Source organism: Chionomys nivalis, chromosome X (assembly GCF_950005125.1).
Source record: "Chionomys nivalis chromosome X, mChiNiv1.1, whole genome shotgun sequence".
Lineage (NCBI taxonomy): Eukaryota > Metazoa > Chordata > Mammalia > Rodentia > Cricetidae > Chionomys > Chionomys nivalis.
The window spans coordinates 85,208,116-85,225,755 of NC_080112.1; the positions used below are offsets into that span (position 1 = coordinate 85,208,116).

The 17,640-nt window shown below is 36.3% G+C and overlaps 1 pseudogene; it reads left to right on the plus strand.

Moving 5' to 3' along the window:
* The first annotated feature begins 5,444 nt into the window (after window positions 1–5,444).
* LOC130868307 (thymosin beta-15A-like) lies at window positions 5,445–6,551 on the plus strand (annotated as a pseudogene).
* The last annotated feature ends 11,089 nt before the right edge of the window (window positions 6,552–17,640 follow it).

The window sequence follows — 17,640 nt, forward strand, 5'->3', positions numbered from 1 at the left end:
AAATTGTATGAAAAATATTAGTGTTCTTCTGTTTTGTAGCTCTTTCTAAGCATGCTTTACTTAACACTTTTAATATTTTTAAGCTTCATTCTCCAACACATGGCTTTCTGCCTAACATATTTGTATATTTAAAGAATATTGACTAAATATTGCATAATATTTAAAGTTTGATAAAATTTTATATCTGTAAAAGGGAAATTTTTAAAGGGGGAATAGGAAAATATTACTGAATTCCATTTAATAGATACTGAAAAAAATAAATAGAATTATTTCTTTAAATAATAAAAATATATTTTACTCTCATATATAATCATGCATAAAAAGACCATATTTTGAAAAAACTTAAAGCAATTATATCAAAAAATAGCAAAGTGGGTGATAACATATAAATTTATGTTCAGTCGCTGTCTTTCTATTATTTTAATTTATAGCAACTGAGGACAGGTACTAATAATCAAGCTTATGAAATGTGGCAGTTCAGTAGTCTATAAAAAACTAGTAAAAATAATTTGAATATTTTAATGTATTCATATCTGTAAAACCTATTAACTTGCTTCCTAGAGTGCTGAAAGCAAATGAGGTCATTGTAGGGTAACTATTTCCTTCTAAGAACTTATAAAATAGTATGAAAAATTAATGAATATTACAAGAAGTACATTGGGAAAGGTCAAAGCATAGAAATTATATATTTCTAAGTTTAACTTCTGTAACAGAAAATCATAATTAATTTTTCAAAAATTAAGAAAACTATGAACTTTCCAAAAGCAGTTATATGTTAATTGTTTCTCAGTGCACAAAATACTTTCTCAATTGCAACACTAAATTTGTTTTTTATTTTATTATTATTATTATTATTTTTGGTCTGACAAGCATTTATTTATTGATTGCTGGGAATACAGCCCATCAGAACACATGGCATGCATCTGGGGAGGAACGAATCACCTGCACTGGGACCATGGAGTAAACCTACCAGGATCCTGTCGGGCAGAGCAGATGGTACCCAAGGCTGGGTGGGTAACTTAGCTGCCTAATGGTGGCCAAGGTTCCAGGTGCAAATCCTTTGGGAACATATTTACTTTTCATTACTCGGAATTACAACAGAACAGGGAAGCCGAGTCTTACCCTACTCTCAAATTGAAGGCTGAGGAGTTACTTGGAACCATTTAAATAACCCATCATCCAAATCATGTTCATTGTAAATTTTAACTCAGTCCCCCTTCATAAATTTTTTCCTACCAATTCATGCCCCTCAGAATCAGAAGCACTGTGTGAATTTAGAAAAGATTAATAGTGAATATAAAAGACTATGGTATTCGATTCCAGTATCTACACTGTTGCACAATGATTAATACTAGATTTTTTTATATCATATGCCAAATTTCTCTTTTAGATGTTTGATATAACATGTATATAATACATTAAATAATTCCTGGCAACATTAAATTTGGAACAGTAAGCAGAGCTTACAAAAATATGCCTTTATGTGGGAAGTTTAATTCAGTGACAAGTTTATAGAATAGAATAAACAAACATTGTAAAATGTTCCTTAATCAAAAGTAATATTCTATGTAGTCACCATTCATTATTTTCATTTGCACGAAATCCAAAACATACCATCATATCAATATGTATGTGCCTACACACAATATATATAAATTTCCATGTAAAACTAACTTGTAAGAATTATATTCTGAAGAAACAATTAACAAATTATTCAGTAACCCTTCAGGAAAGATTGACTTTGCAAAAGAGATTTGGAGCTGAGACAATAGTAATCAGTCCCCCTTGACCTTCATGATAATGTAATCTCTGTTTAGGGGAAGGACTTCAGAATTGGGGTGAGGTGGCACTTATTTTATCTCTTTGTACCTTTACCCAATATGGTCATCTTGAATAAACATCCATTCCTGGTTTTCTCATAACCCATATATACCTCCAGAGAGATAGAGAGAGAGAGAGAGAGAGAGAGAGAGAGAGAGAGAGAGAGAGGGAGAGAGAGAGAGAGAGAGAGAGAGAGAGAGAGAGAGCTAGAGACATAATCAGAGGGGAGGGGGTCTAGGTTATTGCTGTGAAAAGATACCATGATTGAAATTCTTGTAAAGAAAAGAATTCATTGCAGTGGCTCACTTAGAGTTTCAGATGTCTAGTCCCTTATCGTTATGAGAGGGAGCTTGGAGGCATATAGCCAGACATTGTGCTGGAGCTGAGAGTGCTATATTTTTACCAGAAGGCAGCTTGATGTCAATTGACTGTCACACTGGGGGAAGCTTGAGCAAAAGAGACCTCAAAACCTGCCCCCACAGTGACTGATAGACTTGCTCCAACAAGGCCACATATTCTCTAGCACCCAAAAACTTATAGGTCTCTCTCTCTCTCTCTCTCTCTCTCTCTCTCTCTCTCTCTCTCTCTCTTTCTCTCTCTCCCTCTGTCTCTTTCCCACCCTCCCTTTTTACAGCAGCTTGATAGGATTTTTTGTTGTTGTTGCCATCCTTGGAAGACCTGTCCTTTCCTGAACAGAAACAGAGGAGAAGTGGATTAGAAATATCTTGAGGTATTATAAAAATATCATTCTCCATTCTTCATATGATCTTCAATAGCTTTTTCTCAGTTGGACTGAGTGCAAACTTTCAATTCTTGTGCAAATTTAACTATGTTGTCTGTGCATTGTGTAGCATGGTAAGGAGTATATAGGCTCTCCTTTTTTTCCCGGTGCATCTTATCAACTCTGTTTAAATGTGTGCCAATATCATTCCAAAATGTCTTTTGTCAAATTTCCCTTTATAGCTCTCTCTTCATTTTTTTTCCATTTTATAGCATTATGCTTTCTAATTTTGACTAAATTTCAACATATTTTGTTGAAAGATTTTAGCAGTTAGACTACAGATTTTAAGTTTTCTCAGTCTGCTGTTAAAATATGAGATTTCCTTGATACCTAAATTTGTGACTATTTAAAATAAGTTTTAGTTTGTATGTTTATTCTACCTTGCTTGATGTATAATGTCATAGAAGTCTCACTATGTAACACACACACCCAAACAAACACACACTCACACCTGCCTTTTGAACATATTACCTGTTGGGATTTGGTTAATTAAAAACCATAAAAGTCATGAATGCGGACTGGGATAGAAATTCTTATCTATGACATGAAGGTTTCATGGTGAAAAGAATGCTAATATTGAAGATATATGATAGTTCCTTAAGAGTCATTGATTGTTTATATATATATATATATATGTGTGTATATATATATATATATATATCCTGACATATTCAGCAAGATAAAATCTAAAACAAATACCAATCATTTATGTTGAGTTGTACTCTGGATTATTTGGTTTCAGTATCACTAGAAAAAGTTCCAAAAATATTCAGTCTAAATCCACTTGAGAATTACATTATATATTCCCAGAATTCTTTAGCTTATTTACATATATATGCTATGCCCTGGAATAAAATTTCACACATAATTTTCTGGAAGATAGCCTAGTTAAGAAATAAGAAAGAGATTTCTTTGAGTTGATTTTTATAAAACAAGATTTAGTAGAGCCAAGTATGATGCGTGTTTAATAAAATTGTATTATTACAAAGTTTTGATCACCCTTGGGGCAGTCCTCCCTGAATTAAGTTACTAAACATAAATTTGTTAATAGTAAATTTGATTAAATAAATGTTGTGAGAAAGTATTACTAGCCCAAAGACTCCTCTCTCATCTCAGTTCCCATACAGTAGAAAATATTTGTCTTTTTTTTTTTTTTTCTGAGATAGGATCTCACTATGTAGCTCTGGCTGTCCTGGAAATCACTATGTAGACCAGGCTGCTTTCTTTGTGCCGGGAATAAAGGTCTGTATCACTCTGTCTATCTAAAATATTTGTATTTTTAGATGGTAATGATTTCCAACTGTTAAACAAGGAGGTGGATACTATCATAAAGACTTTGTCCTTACTATCAAATACAGTCTATAACCTACATTTTTAAGCACAGAGGTCCTAAAATTGAACAAAGTCTAACACCGACAAAACTGAAAGCTGGGGAGGGGGCACAGCAAGCCAGGGCTGCTGACCAATCATAGAGGCCTTGCATAACACAAGGCTGTGGAGTCACAGAGGGATGGGCACTGCATGGGGCGGGGCATCCTGTGGCGCTTATAAGCTCAGGGCTGTGCTAGGCCTCACCAGTGTGATACACTAGCTAGTAGGACACTCAGCTGTTGATTTAACAGGCACTTTGGACAGAACAAGTGAGAACTTGGGGCCTAGGAGGACCAGGCAAGATGTGGCCTGCAGACATTCAGGCAGTAGTACTTTGTGGCTGAGGGAATCCCATTTCGAAGCCCACTTCACAGTGGCTTTGCTTTCCGTGTTGCTGCCTGGAGCAGGATCCTGAGGGTCCCACCTTTGAAGGCCCAAGGGGACAGGCAACTCCTAGGAAAGGACAGAGGCCAGGAGTACAGTTGAGGTATGCACAGGTGAGTAGGGGGCGATCATTTAGGTTTGGTTCTCATCCCTTTGTCCCTTAAGCTGGGCACTGGACAGTGACAAGTTATTTGTAAATGGCACAATTCAGACAAATGACCCTGCCCCACCCTGCAGTTATAAATGTGTGAATCCCATTTTCCTCAGCTTTGAGACTGGTGATGTTCACCTGGTAAAAGAGGGTCTTAGGATACGCTTGACTGAAAGGGTTTGAGACATGGAAGCTTCGGAGCTAGGGGGTGGGGTGGGGTAGAGGGCTCTCTAGTCTACCCTGGTCACTAGATTTTGTCCTAGCCCTTCTAAGTTAGAAGCACGCATGGGCTGAAGAGCTCTGCCTTCTTATCTTTGGAAATAGGACTCAGCTGTATTTGGCGTTCCTCATTCTACTAAAGCTTTTGAGTCTTGATCTTAAATAGTAACTTTTCTTTTTCTTTTACACAATCACTAAGGTTTTTCTTGTAAGAAGGGATTATGAGATTTATTATGAGATTTACAATTGGCAATGACTAGGTTAAACCCTCTCCCGTCTTATTGCAGTGTTCTAATATACTGACTTTGGACATTCAATAGAAATTAGTAAAGTGTTGTATGCCTCTCTTTCAGTGTGTGATGCTCACCACCATTCCCAAGTAACTGACTGGAAGGTGAAGATGCTCATAGTCTCATTTTACCTTTGCTGAGATTTAAAAGTCAGGCTTTTATTTTCCTCTGGGTTTCTAGAGTATCTTAGTTTCTGGAGCATCTTCATCTGCTGTTATTTGCTGCCACCAGAAATGTGCTAATGCTTTGCAATCAGAGTACCCTAAGAAAACGTGACTTTCTAAGTTTGGTTGTTTCCTTGTTGAAAATCACTGGGCAAAATATTTGTTGATATTTTGAATTTTTATGAATTTTTAATTATTATTCCTAATCTGATCGTAGTTCTAGTAGGTCACTTTTCGTTGTTGTTGTTGTTGTTTCAATCAAAATGAGTGACAAACTGGATATGTCAGAAGTTGAAAGATTTGACAGATCAAAACTGAAGAAAAGTATTACTAAAGAAAAAAAATACACTTCCATTGAAGGAAAGTAAGTCATGGAGGTTTCTAGTTGAGAGGAACAGTGCTGAAAGTTGGCATAGTCAGTTAACAAACCTATGCTCTATTAAAATTGCAAAAACCTAAGTAATAGTAAGAGAATTATTATAATTAATGCAGCAATTAAAATATCAAGTAGTTGTCTTTTTACTTAGATAATGTACATGGTTTGCATGCTAATTTGTAGTAGTAATGGTATCATAGATCCATTTCTTCTTACAAAATTACTAAAATTACATTAAAGCTAATTTTGGAATATTGGATATGGCATTATATAAATCTCGATTTTGCCCAGGTTTTATTTTAATGTAAATATTAGACATTTTCAGGATGCACCAGTTTCAATCTATGCTTTCATACATAAAATTTGTGCAACCTGTAGTTTAGGTTTTCTAGAAATAGTTATAAAATAAGGTGGAAGACTAAGTTTAGAGTTTGTATGTGTTCCAGCTTCCCAGATTCAAAGAATCAGTTTGCTCTTCAGAATAACAACCTCCTGGAGAAACTAAAAGTGAACTTTTAAAAGCTGAGTGGCATTTTTGTCTTGTCAGCTTTAATTGAGAAGTCAAGAATTCAAAAATCATCTAAAAAGATGAAACTTCCTAGTTGTATAAGGACTTCCTAGTTGTATAAGGATAAAACTGAAGGAAATTCTTACTTCTCATTCCTAGAACACTCTGTGTACAATAACAATATTTTAATCTATTACTTAAATATAAACTTTATATAGAGAGAATATATAGATTATTGTAAGTCTTTAGGTGCTCTAATACATACACACCTTCACTATGAGGATAAGTGGTTAGGGCTTTTGCATTCTAAGGGATGTTTATCAGCCTTCAGTGACTTAGTAAAGCTATTTTGTAGAAGAAACTTAATTTTAAGAAAACCAAAAAACAAAGAAAGAAAAAAAGAGAAAAATCCATTTTAATGTTTCTTTTTGTATTTTTCTTTCCCTAGCCATCCAACAAGAGGAGTTTGCTAAAAAAAAAACATAAAATGAAGATCACTTTTGAAGAATAAATGTCAACATTGCCAAACAATCTTGGTTTTAGGAGTGCTTTTTTTGTTGTTGTTGTTTGTTTTTTTTGTAAACCTACTTGTTTCTAGAGATGCATGACAATTGCTGATGGCCTCTCGCCTATACCTGCTAGTTAAATGTTAATCAGTACCCAGTTAAGCAGTAATCAGGAACAGGCATTCCCTTTATTTTAAACTTCCTCATTGATGAACAAATTACAGATGGCTGTAGTTGGATGTTTGCTCAAAAGTGAGACCCCAGCCCTCTAAAACTCCTATATCCAAGGAGTCTAGGATGATTGGAGGCATCACCCCAGTCCCTGGCATCCATCCTAAGCCCCTTCCCCCTAAGAGTTGCCTTGGTTCAGATTCCACCACTGGGAAGCCTGGCAAGTGCTGACCCCTCTCCAGAAAGGGTCAGGACCACTCTCACAGGCTAGTTAACATATGGTCACAGGTTTTGCATGATCTCTCCCTGTATCCCCACCTCCTCTCCCCTTTCCCGCCATATTCCCGACAACCCGGGAGTTTTGCATTCATTAAACATGGGCATCTATGATTTGGTGTAGTCAGGTCTAATTGCAGTTATTTTGAATAGGTGGAGAGGCTCGTCTTAAAATTTTTCCTAAGAGATGGAGGTTTCCCTCCAAAAGGGTTTGATTTTCCCGCAGACACAGAGTCCAGGGTCATGTACTGGAAAACACCCTTCCTGTGCATCCTCTCTGCCAGACTGGATAGACTTCATCTCGGTGAGTTCCCCTTTTTGCTTATGCTGGTAGGGTACCCAGGGTGACCCATGCAATTTTGGGGCTGTCCACTGAACTTGCATATCCATGTTCACAGTGGCTATAGTCACAAAATTTAAATGAAATCAAACTAGATTAGATGTTCATCAATAGTTAGATTAATAATGAAACTGGGATATATATATATATATACATGTATAAACACACACACACGTATATGGGGGTGGGTGGGTGTGTGGAGAGAGAGAGATTTTAGAGAGGTTTTATTCAGTTGTAAAGTAAGTATGTAATTTGCAGGACAATGAATGTAACTGAAAAAAATATACTGAGTAAAATAACCCAGGCCTTGAAAGAAAAAAAAAAACTATATGCCCCCTCTCATAGATAGACCTTAGCTTTGTTTATTTAAATTTGAGTATCTCTAAAGGCCAGGATGCTGGAGAAAGGCCATTATGTACGGGGAGAGAATAGGCTTTAAATGAAATGTGTGGGAAAACACTGAGGATCCAACAATTTAATTGGGGCTTAGAAGGGGTTAGTAAAGAGAGGGTAAGGGATAGCTAGCCAATACTAAAGTTACATTTAAAAAGCCATGTAGAGCCAGGCAGTGGTGGCACACACCTTTAATACCAGCACTAGGGAAGCAGAGGTAGGCAGATCTCTGTGAGTTCAAGGCCAGCCTGGTCTACAAAACGAGTTCCAGGACAGCCAGGGCTATTACAAAGAAACCCTGTCTCGAAAAACCAAAACCAAACAAACAAACAAAAAAAGCCATGCAAATTGTTCTTGTTCCCATCCCCAACCACTGTCAGTTATGAACAGGTTTGGGGATGGCAGAAGTGGAAAAGTACTGAGAGACTACTAGAAAGGGGGGGCAGGGCATTTCACAGCCTAGTATAACAATAACCTGCCACAAGAGAATCTCCCAGGAATCTATAAGGAAGATTCCAGCTTAAACTCCTAGCAAAGCAGATATGTAGCCTAAACTGGCCATCTCCTGTGACTAGACTGGTGCCTGGACCAGGTGTCATCAGTGAGGCTTTAACCAGCAACTAAAGGAAACAGATACAGATCCACAGCCAAATATTAGGCAGATTTGAGGAATCCTACTGAAGAGGAGGAGAAATTGTAAGAGCCAGAGGGGTCAAGAACACCTTAAGAAAACTCACAGAATCAACAAACCTGGACTCAAGGGTCTCAGAGGGACTGAACTGAAAACCAGGGAGCCTGCATGCAGCTGACCTAGACACTCTGCATATATGTGACAGTTTTATAGTTTGGTCCTCTTGTAAAACTTCTAACAGCAGAAGCAGGGACTGTCTCTGACTTTTTTTTACAAACTTTTGGAACCCTACTCTTCATACTGGGTTGCCTTGCCCCTCAGTCTTAATACAAGGGGAGGTGCTTAATCTTACTGTTACTCGATATGTCATGTTTTGTTGATAACCATGGGAGACCTGCCCTTTCCTAAACAGAAATGAAGGAGGGGATTGGGGAGTGGAAACAGAGGGGGCACTGGGAGGACTTGGAGAAGAGGAGGGAGGGGAAACTGTGTCCAGAATGTAAAATAAGTAAATAAATAAAATTGTTTTTTAAAAAGCCACATAGAAAACTACTATTTTATGAGCTAATTAAAAATAAACTTTTTGAAAGTATTTGAACAGAGATATTCTGCATATATACAAATAATGCTACTTCTAGAAGTCATGCACTATTAAACAAAAGATACAGGAGCTGGAAAAATAGTTAAGAAATCTAAATGCAAAAAAAATGAAACTTTTATTTAGGAGGTGTTTTTCTAAGCTTTGTCTTTTATTGTAAATAAATATAGTACTATGGTAAATTTTTGAACAAGGACTTATTCTCTGTAACATGAGGGCCAGGCTTGTTGGGGTTTCTATCCTGCCCTGTTCCCATAGCTGTTTAGCCCCAAAGAAAATCACACAGAGATCTCCATAAGTTAAAAATTGATTAGCCCATTAGCTCAGGCTGTGTATTAGCTCTCATATCTCATATATTAACCCATAATTTTTATCTATGTTAGTTACATGGCTTGGTACCTTTTCTCAGCCAGGCAGGTTCCATTTTGCTTCTTCCTTGATCTGGGCAGGAATGGGAGGAATGGGCTTCCTCTTTCTTAGAATTCTCCTATTCTCTTTGCTCCACTTCTACTACCTGTCTGGTTGACCTGCCTATAGTTCCTGCGTGGCCAATCAGCTTTTATTTAAAACATGATTAACAGAATACAGACAATTCTCCCGCACCAATTCTCTGCCAGTTTTAACAAATGAACAGTATCTACATACAACAAAGGGACTATGTGTAGTGCCAATTAGTGCTTTAATGTCATGAGACTTTTATTTTTAAAATATCTTACTAGAATAAAAACATAAATACACTTGGACATAAATAACTGTGACAATTCTTTCAACTTTAAAGCGACTTAAAATAATCCTTTAAAAGAAATATGTAAAACTGGAATTAGAGTACTATTCAGTGGTAAAAAAACAGTGACATCTTAAAATTTGCATGCAAATGATGGAACTAGAAAATACTATTCTGAGTGAGCTAACCCAGCACCAAAAAGATGAATATGGTATGTACTCACTCATAAGTGGATACTAGCTTTAAACAAAGGATATTGAGCCTACAGTTCATGATCTTAGAGGAGCTAAGTAACAAGGTGAACCCTAAGAAAAACCTATATGGATCCACCTGGTAAATCAAAATAGACAAGATTGCCTCACAAAATTGGGAGCATGGAGGTGGGAGAAGAAAGGATGGTGGAAGGGGAAGAGGAGAGGAGAAGGGGAGGAGAAATTGAAGGAATGGGATAGTCCAGATGGAGAAAGGACAGAGATGAGAGCAAGAAGAGATACCTTGAGAGAGCCATTATGGGACTAGAAATTCCAGGAATCCACAAAGATGGCCCCAGCTAAGACCCTAAACAATAGAGAAGAGGGTGCCCAAATTGGCCTTGCCCTGTACTCAGACTGATGAATATCTTAAATATCGCCATAATACCTTCATCCCAAACTAATGGAAACAGAGACAGAGACCCATATTGGAGCAATGGAATGAGCTCCCAAAGTCCAGTTGAAGAGTAGGAGGAGTGAGAATATGAGCAAAGAGGTCAAGACCATTATGGGGATACTGACTGAAACAGTCTACCTGAGCTAATGGGAGGTGACCAACTCTGGTAAGACAGGGAAGGAACAAGTATAGGTCTAAACTAGTCCCTCTAAATGTGGTTTGCAGTTGCATTGCTAGGACAGACTAAGAGGACACTGCAGTGGCAACAGGATTTATTTCTATTGTTTGTACTGGCTTTTTGGGAACATATTCTCTTAGGATGAATACCTTGATCAGTCTTGGTATAGTAACAAGAGCCTTGGACCTTCCCCAAAGCAATGTGCCTTACCCTCTCTGTGGAATGGATGGAGTGTAAGTAAAAAAAATGGGAGAAGGGGAAGGAGTGGGAACTTGGATTGTTATGTATAATGAAAAAAGAGAAAAAAGTAAAATTATTCAAGACTAGAAAATAAATTAGAGAAATATTCCACAGACAAGTAAGAAAGGAATACAAGGTAAAAAACCAAAATGAAAGATTAAAATTTAAAAACATATTAATATGAATATCTATAATATCAATATGACATGATTACATGAATATTTTAATTATATGTCCAAACATGTCATATATCTTCAAGACAATCACACAAAAGAACAAGAAGACATATTATTTAATGTTATTTATTTTTTTCTGTTATGGACATGAATTTAAGTGTCCATAGTAATATTTCAGGAATTTTATGATACAATAACTTAATCATGACAGAAAAATCAACTTTTAAAATTCTGAAATCTTCAGCATCTTCTAAAACATTCACTGAAAATAAGGAAGCATTTAAATATGTTATATATCCATAGATACATATATATAATTCATTTTATGACCTCTTAATGAGGAAGATATTATCTCCCTTTGTACCTGAGATTCTTAAGGTTAAGTGTGGCTAAGTGAAACAAAGTACATAAATGGTTGTCTTTAGGTTAAAAAAGTGTTATTTAAATTCTAATCTATTTTTAAAGAAATATTTTCATTTAAAAAATTACTACATAATTGCCAAAGAGAGAGAAATTTTTATGTAGATGCAACATAAATAGTTTCATATATAGGTTATATTTTCTAAGGTACAGTGTCACAATAAGGAGACATAGTATCATTTTAGTAACTGAGACTAGTATACTCTGATGGACTAGTTTAATCTGATGGACATTATTTGTAGAAATTGTGTCATGCAGATTATAAACAAAGAGAAACAATGGCTGATGGCTTAAAATTTTGGGATAGGGACAGAATTACATACAACTTGAATGTGTAGAATTCCAATTACTTGCTCAAATAAATGACCATTTTTTGGTGATCATAGCACAGCCTTAGAGCAGAAAAATATCATTATCATTTCAGTGATGAGTGCAATGGTAATTTGGCATAGAATAGGAAAAAGTGTCCCCAGGTGTTGCAAGGTCAAGGAATGTAAGCAATTAATGGATTCCACTGACTCAGGGCTATAGACCAATTGTAAAGCAAGCTAAGATATGTGAATGTTTACAGAAAACTGTAACATCTAACTTCATCTTTAGTATATGCCATAAGTTGCAAGAGTACATTCTTAGATTTATCTATGTCAAGATAGCATTGCACTGTTTTACAATATTTTACACATATACTTTTGTGGCTACTTACATAATATTTAATTTCAGAGACTTCTTTAGTTGTCAGTAGTGTTCACTTGTTTCCATATAAAGATTCTTAGTTATTATTTTAAATTATCAAGTAGATGGCAAATAACAAGGAAATAATACACTCTTTTTATATTTAATTTTATTTCTTGTTACAGCGTAAATGAATGGCAGACAGAAATTATTATAGACTATTCAGCTTTAATAAGGAAAGGACTTACAGAACCAAGGTTCCCGCGGAGAACAGGAAAGCAGAAAGAAAGGCGGGGAGCACTCCCGCAATATTTATAAGTAAAAAATAACCTTAGGAAACACTGCCCTTCAAGCAAGGTGATTGGCTGGTCTTCCCCTACATCTCCCCCTTTTGTCTAAATATGACAGAACCAAACCAAATGCAACTATATACAACAGGAACAAATAATAAATATACTAAACATTCTATTTCAAGGAGTCTAAATAATGTAGAGAGTAACTACAATTATCTAATCCTCAACTCCATCAAAGATCTGAGAAGGGAATTAATATTACTTAACAAACGAGAAATATCCAAAATGTGTAACAAATGACAGAGACAACTGACTACCTGGGCAATCACCCAAAGTCTCATTTGCAATGTTGAGTCAACCAACTTTGTCTAAGGCCTAACATAACTGACATACCATTATTAAAGGCAAGGGACTTTCTTAGAACTATCCTACCCTGTCTTGACAAGATAAGACAATCCTGTTTCATCCACTTATGGATATTCTGTATCTTTGTCAGTAGTTGAGGTACTGGCTTTTCTTAACCCAAAGGCCAGTTCTGCCAAGAAGACCAGCTCCCAGTACAGTGTCTTTGGTGCTGAACATTCTCTCGGGAGTAGAGTCGTGTTGCCAGGAGTGATTGTGTCTTGTTGGCACAGAAGTCTAGGTTAGATTAAAGGCCATTTTCTACAGCTCTTCGAAGAGGTTGAAGATTATACTATCTATACTAAATATAATCTCTATGTATCTAAAAAACCTGATTATCCTAAAAATAAATGTGACAAACATATAATTCTCAATACCTATCTAACTTGAAGACTAAGAGATAAACAACTGTGTAATATATGAAGACAATGATCTCCAACTGTAAACAATGTCATTACATCTCAAATGTAAACAATGTTATTATATAAATAATATCAGAGGTAGAAATATACATTGTAATATGGTAAATGTATCAATACAATATAGACAAAGTTATAAGCATACTCTTATACAAAAAGTAGAGGTAGGAGCACTCACATTCAATATTCAATATATCAATATAAAGAATCAGTACTAATACAATTTTCTAAAAACAGTAATTCACAAATACCAATCATTCCATCAAACCAGTTAACCCCCCCTTTTTTTTAAGTACCCTTAATTCCATAAAATATCTCCCCCATCCCCTCAACCCTATACCAACCACTAATTGATGTCCCTAACCCTGAGGGCAAACTCTGTTGGGAGAGGGGACGCCATCTTCTAAGATTGATTCCAGCTGACATGGGGGTGACATTCTTCTTAGGGGGTCCTCTGAAAGCAAATGATGGTAAAATTCCCAAATTAACCTTTGACCTTAGAAAATTGTAACAAGCCTCTGAGCATTTTGAGAAGGTCCAGCCACAGTGTTGTCAAAAATGTGCACCATTCGAAACTGTCTTGTGCAATTGGTACCAAAAAACAGGTCTAATTTTAGCGCTTAAAAAAAATTCATGACGTCATAATAACCAGGTTGAGTTGATGTTGTGGGGGCCCATCTTCATCCTGGAAACTTCAAAGATTACTGTAGGAAAATTTGTTGTTTGTTGCAAGAAATTTAAACATTAACTACAAAGACATATATTGACATGTAAAGAAAGACACAGATATGAGGAAAGGCAAAGAAAGTTTATCAAGTATATAATTATTCTTATTCTGTCCCATTTCATGGCTCCTTACCTGAGACAGAAACTCAGAGATATTTCTTATGAACAGGCTTGGAATTGAAGAGGGACTGAGCCATAGATCAACTCCAAAACCAGCTCTGCATATTTATAAAGAAATGTTTAATAAGACATATAAAAATTAATACTTATAGCACACGTTTAATTTTATTACTGATCCTTAGTGGGTCGTAACTAGTTTCCATCCATCAGTAATTAAATATTCAGGGTCCCTTAAATTCTTTGAAGATGAGTGTTTTCCCGTGGAAATAAGAAAAGAACCCTGCCCCCAACCTATCTTTATTTCTTACCATCAGTATGATCGCCATCCTTGTGAATGAATTGTGATTTATCTTTTCCAAGTGGCTTCTCTTCTTCAAACCAAACCTTTATTAATTTTGATGGTATCCACAATTTTTCCTCACCTGTGGAGACAAGAGCTAAACCCCTTCCCCAATGCAGCACATCTCCTGGCTTCCATTGTGAAGTCAGCACATCCTTGAAATAAACTGGTTGATTTAGTTCAACAGACTTTTCCATTACCCAATGTCTTTCTGCAGCCGTAGTCCCCTTTTCATTGGCGTTGAGAAAATTCAAGGTTAATAAAGCATTATGTAACCTATTTCTTAGGGTGTTACCCACCCCTTTCTGTTTGTTTAACATATCCTTTATAGTTCGATTTGATCTTTCTATGACTGCTTGACCTGTAGGATTGTATGGTATACCTGTAACATGCTTAATATTGTAATAAGCAAAAAACCATTTCATTTTCCTAGAGACATAAGCAGGACCATTATCCGTCTTTATTTGTGTAGGTATACCCATGATAGCCATGACTTCTAATAAATGAGTGATAACTGAATCAGCTTTTTCTGAACTTAAAGCAATTGCCCATTGAAAGCCTGAATAAGTGTCAATGGTGTGATGAACATATTTTAATTTGCCAAATACTGCAAAATGGAACACATCCATCTGACAAATTTCATTCATTCCTTTGAGTGCCCTTTGGATTAACCCCTGCAGGCAGTGGCGTTTTGTTATAGAAAAAGTAGGGCATTTCTTTACAATTTCCTTAGCTTGTTGCCATGTAATAGAAAACTCTTTCTTCAAGCCTTTGCTATTAACATGATGTTTTTTATGATATTCAGAGGCCTGTAGCACACTACCAATCAACAATTGATCAATTTCTGCATTACCTTATGCTAGAGGACCTGGCAGACCCATATAGGATCGGATCTGTGTTTTATATATATATATATATATATATATATATATATATATATATATATATATATATATGGCAGAGCCTGTTCCTGATCATATCTTGTACCTGGATAAACAATGAGGTTAGTTCTGTATCATCAGGTATAAATTCAGCAGTTTCAATATGTAAAATAACTCTTTCTGCGTATTGTGAATCAATCAGTAACTATATTAATAGGTTCTTTAAAATCCCTTAGCACCATAAGAATGGCATATAATTCTGCCTTCTGGACAGAATCATAAGGACTTTGATCCATCTTACGTTAGTCTTCTGATATGTACCCTGCCTTCCCTGATTTATTGGCATCAGTATAAAATGTATGGGCTCTGGTTATTGGAGCATCATGGATGATTCGAGGAAGGATCCAAGAAGTTCTCTTTATGAAGTTAAGCCTCTTGCTTTTTGGATAGTTGTTATTAATGTCTCCCAAAAAATTAGCACAAGCTCTTTGCCATGGTTCATTATCTTCCCATAATTTCTTTAGTTCATCAGCAGTGAAAGGCACTAAAATATCTGCTGGGCCTATGCCTGCTAGTTGACGAAGTCTCAACTTGCTTTTTATAATTAATTCAGAGACTTTTTCCACATAAGTTTTTAGTTTCTTACTTGGTTTATGTGGTAAAAAGATCCATTCCAAGATAATATCATCTCTCTGCATTAAAATTCCTGTAGGGGAAATTTTTGATGGTAGTATGACAAGAATACAATAGAGCTCTGGATTCACCCTGTCCATATGTGCCTCTTGTAATTTTTCCTGAATAATTGTCAGTTCCTTTTCTGCTTCAGCTGTTAATTCTCTGGGACTGTTCAAATCTTTATCACCATCCAAGGTTTTGTTCAAATGAATTATTAGATCAGGTGTTATCCGAATAGCTGGTCATAGACTAGAAATGTCTCCTAACAGTCTTTGAAGGTCATTAAGAGTCCGTAGCCAATCTCTTCTAATTTGTGCCTTTTGTGTCTTAATTTTTTGCAAACCTATTTTGTAACCTAAATAATTAACAGAATCTCCCCTCTGAATCTTTTCAGGAGCAATCTGCAATCCCCATTTAGGTAAAACTATCTTCATTTCTTCAGTTTTTCCAAGGTATCCATGTTTGAATCAGATAACAAAATGTCATCCATATAATCATGTACTATCGACTTGGGAAATTTCTTGCATATTATTTGCAATGGTTGATTTACAAAATATTGGCACAGAGAGGGGCTATTTAACATGCCCTCTGGGAGAACAGCCCACTGGTATCTCCTCGAAGGTTTGAGAATTATTATAAGTAGGTACCGTGAAGGCAAACTTTTCTCTATCTTTTTCTTGTAAAGGTATAGTGAAGAAACAATCCTTTAAATCAATAGCTATGAGAGGCCATCCTTTTGGTAATAAAGAGGGCAAAGGAATTCCAGATTGCAGAGGGCCCATAGGTTGAATAACCTTGTTGATAGCCCTGAGATATGTCACCATTCTCCACTTACCTGATTTTTTCTTAACCACAAACACAGGAGAATTCCAAGGGCTGGTAGATTCTTCTATATGTCCAGCATCTAATTGCTCTTGTACCAGCTGGTCTAAAGCCTGTAACTTTTCCTCAGCTAAAGGCCATTGCTTTGTCCATATTGGTTTCTCAGTCAACCATTTTAGAGGCAAGGCTGTTGGTATCTCTGAAGGGACATCAATTGCTTTGTGTTCTTGTACAAGCCGAATGGCCGGTTTTCTCTGTTTGTAATATCTTTTAGTACTATTCTCAGAAATATAGGCTCTAGAAGTAGCAGGAATATTAATTTGGGTATTCCATTGCTGTAATAGGTCTCGTCCCCATAAATTCACTGCACTATTGGCTACATATGGCCTTAGATTTCCTATTTGTCCTTCTAGCCCTATGCATTCAACCCATTTCGTGCTTTGTCTTACTCGAGATAGGGTTCCAATTTCTAGGAACTGAACATTTACATCCTGAAGAGGCCAATACAAATGCCAAGATTCTGGGGTAATGATACTTACATCCGTACCTGTGGCCAGTAATAAAAATGCCATTTACACACACTCTTAGCTTTGGTCTCTGATCACTTAGAGAAGTTTGCCAAAACACATGGAACTCATCCTTCAGATCATTATTGCTTGTAACAGTAGGCATGGGGCTTCCTAACTGTTCTGACGAGGCACGTTCTCTGCAGTAACTGGAAATGACTGAACCATATTCACCATGGGGGCCCCCCCTCGCATTTCCCATCTGTAACAGGTTGCCTTGTCCATCTCTTGTAGACCTGCATTCATTCGTCCAATGCCTGCCTTTCTCATATCTTCTACATAAACCTGAAAGCTGAGTCCTCCCTTTTCTGTTATTTCTAGAAGATGCATTACTATTATTTCTGGAAATCCGTTGTCT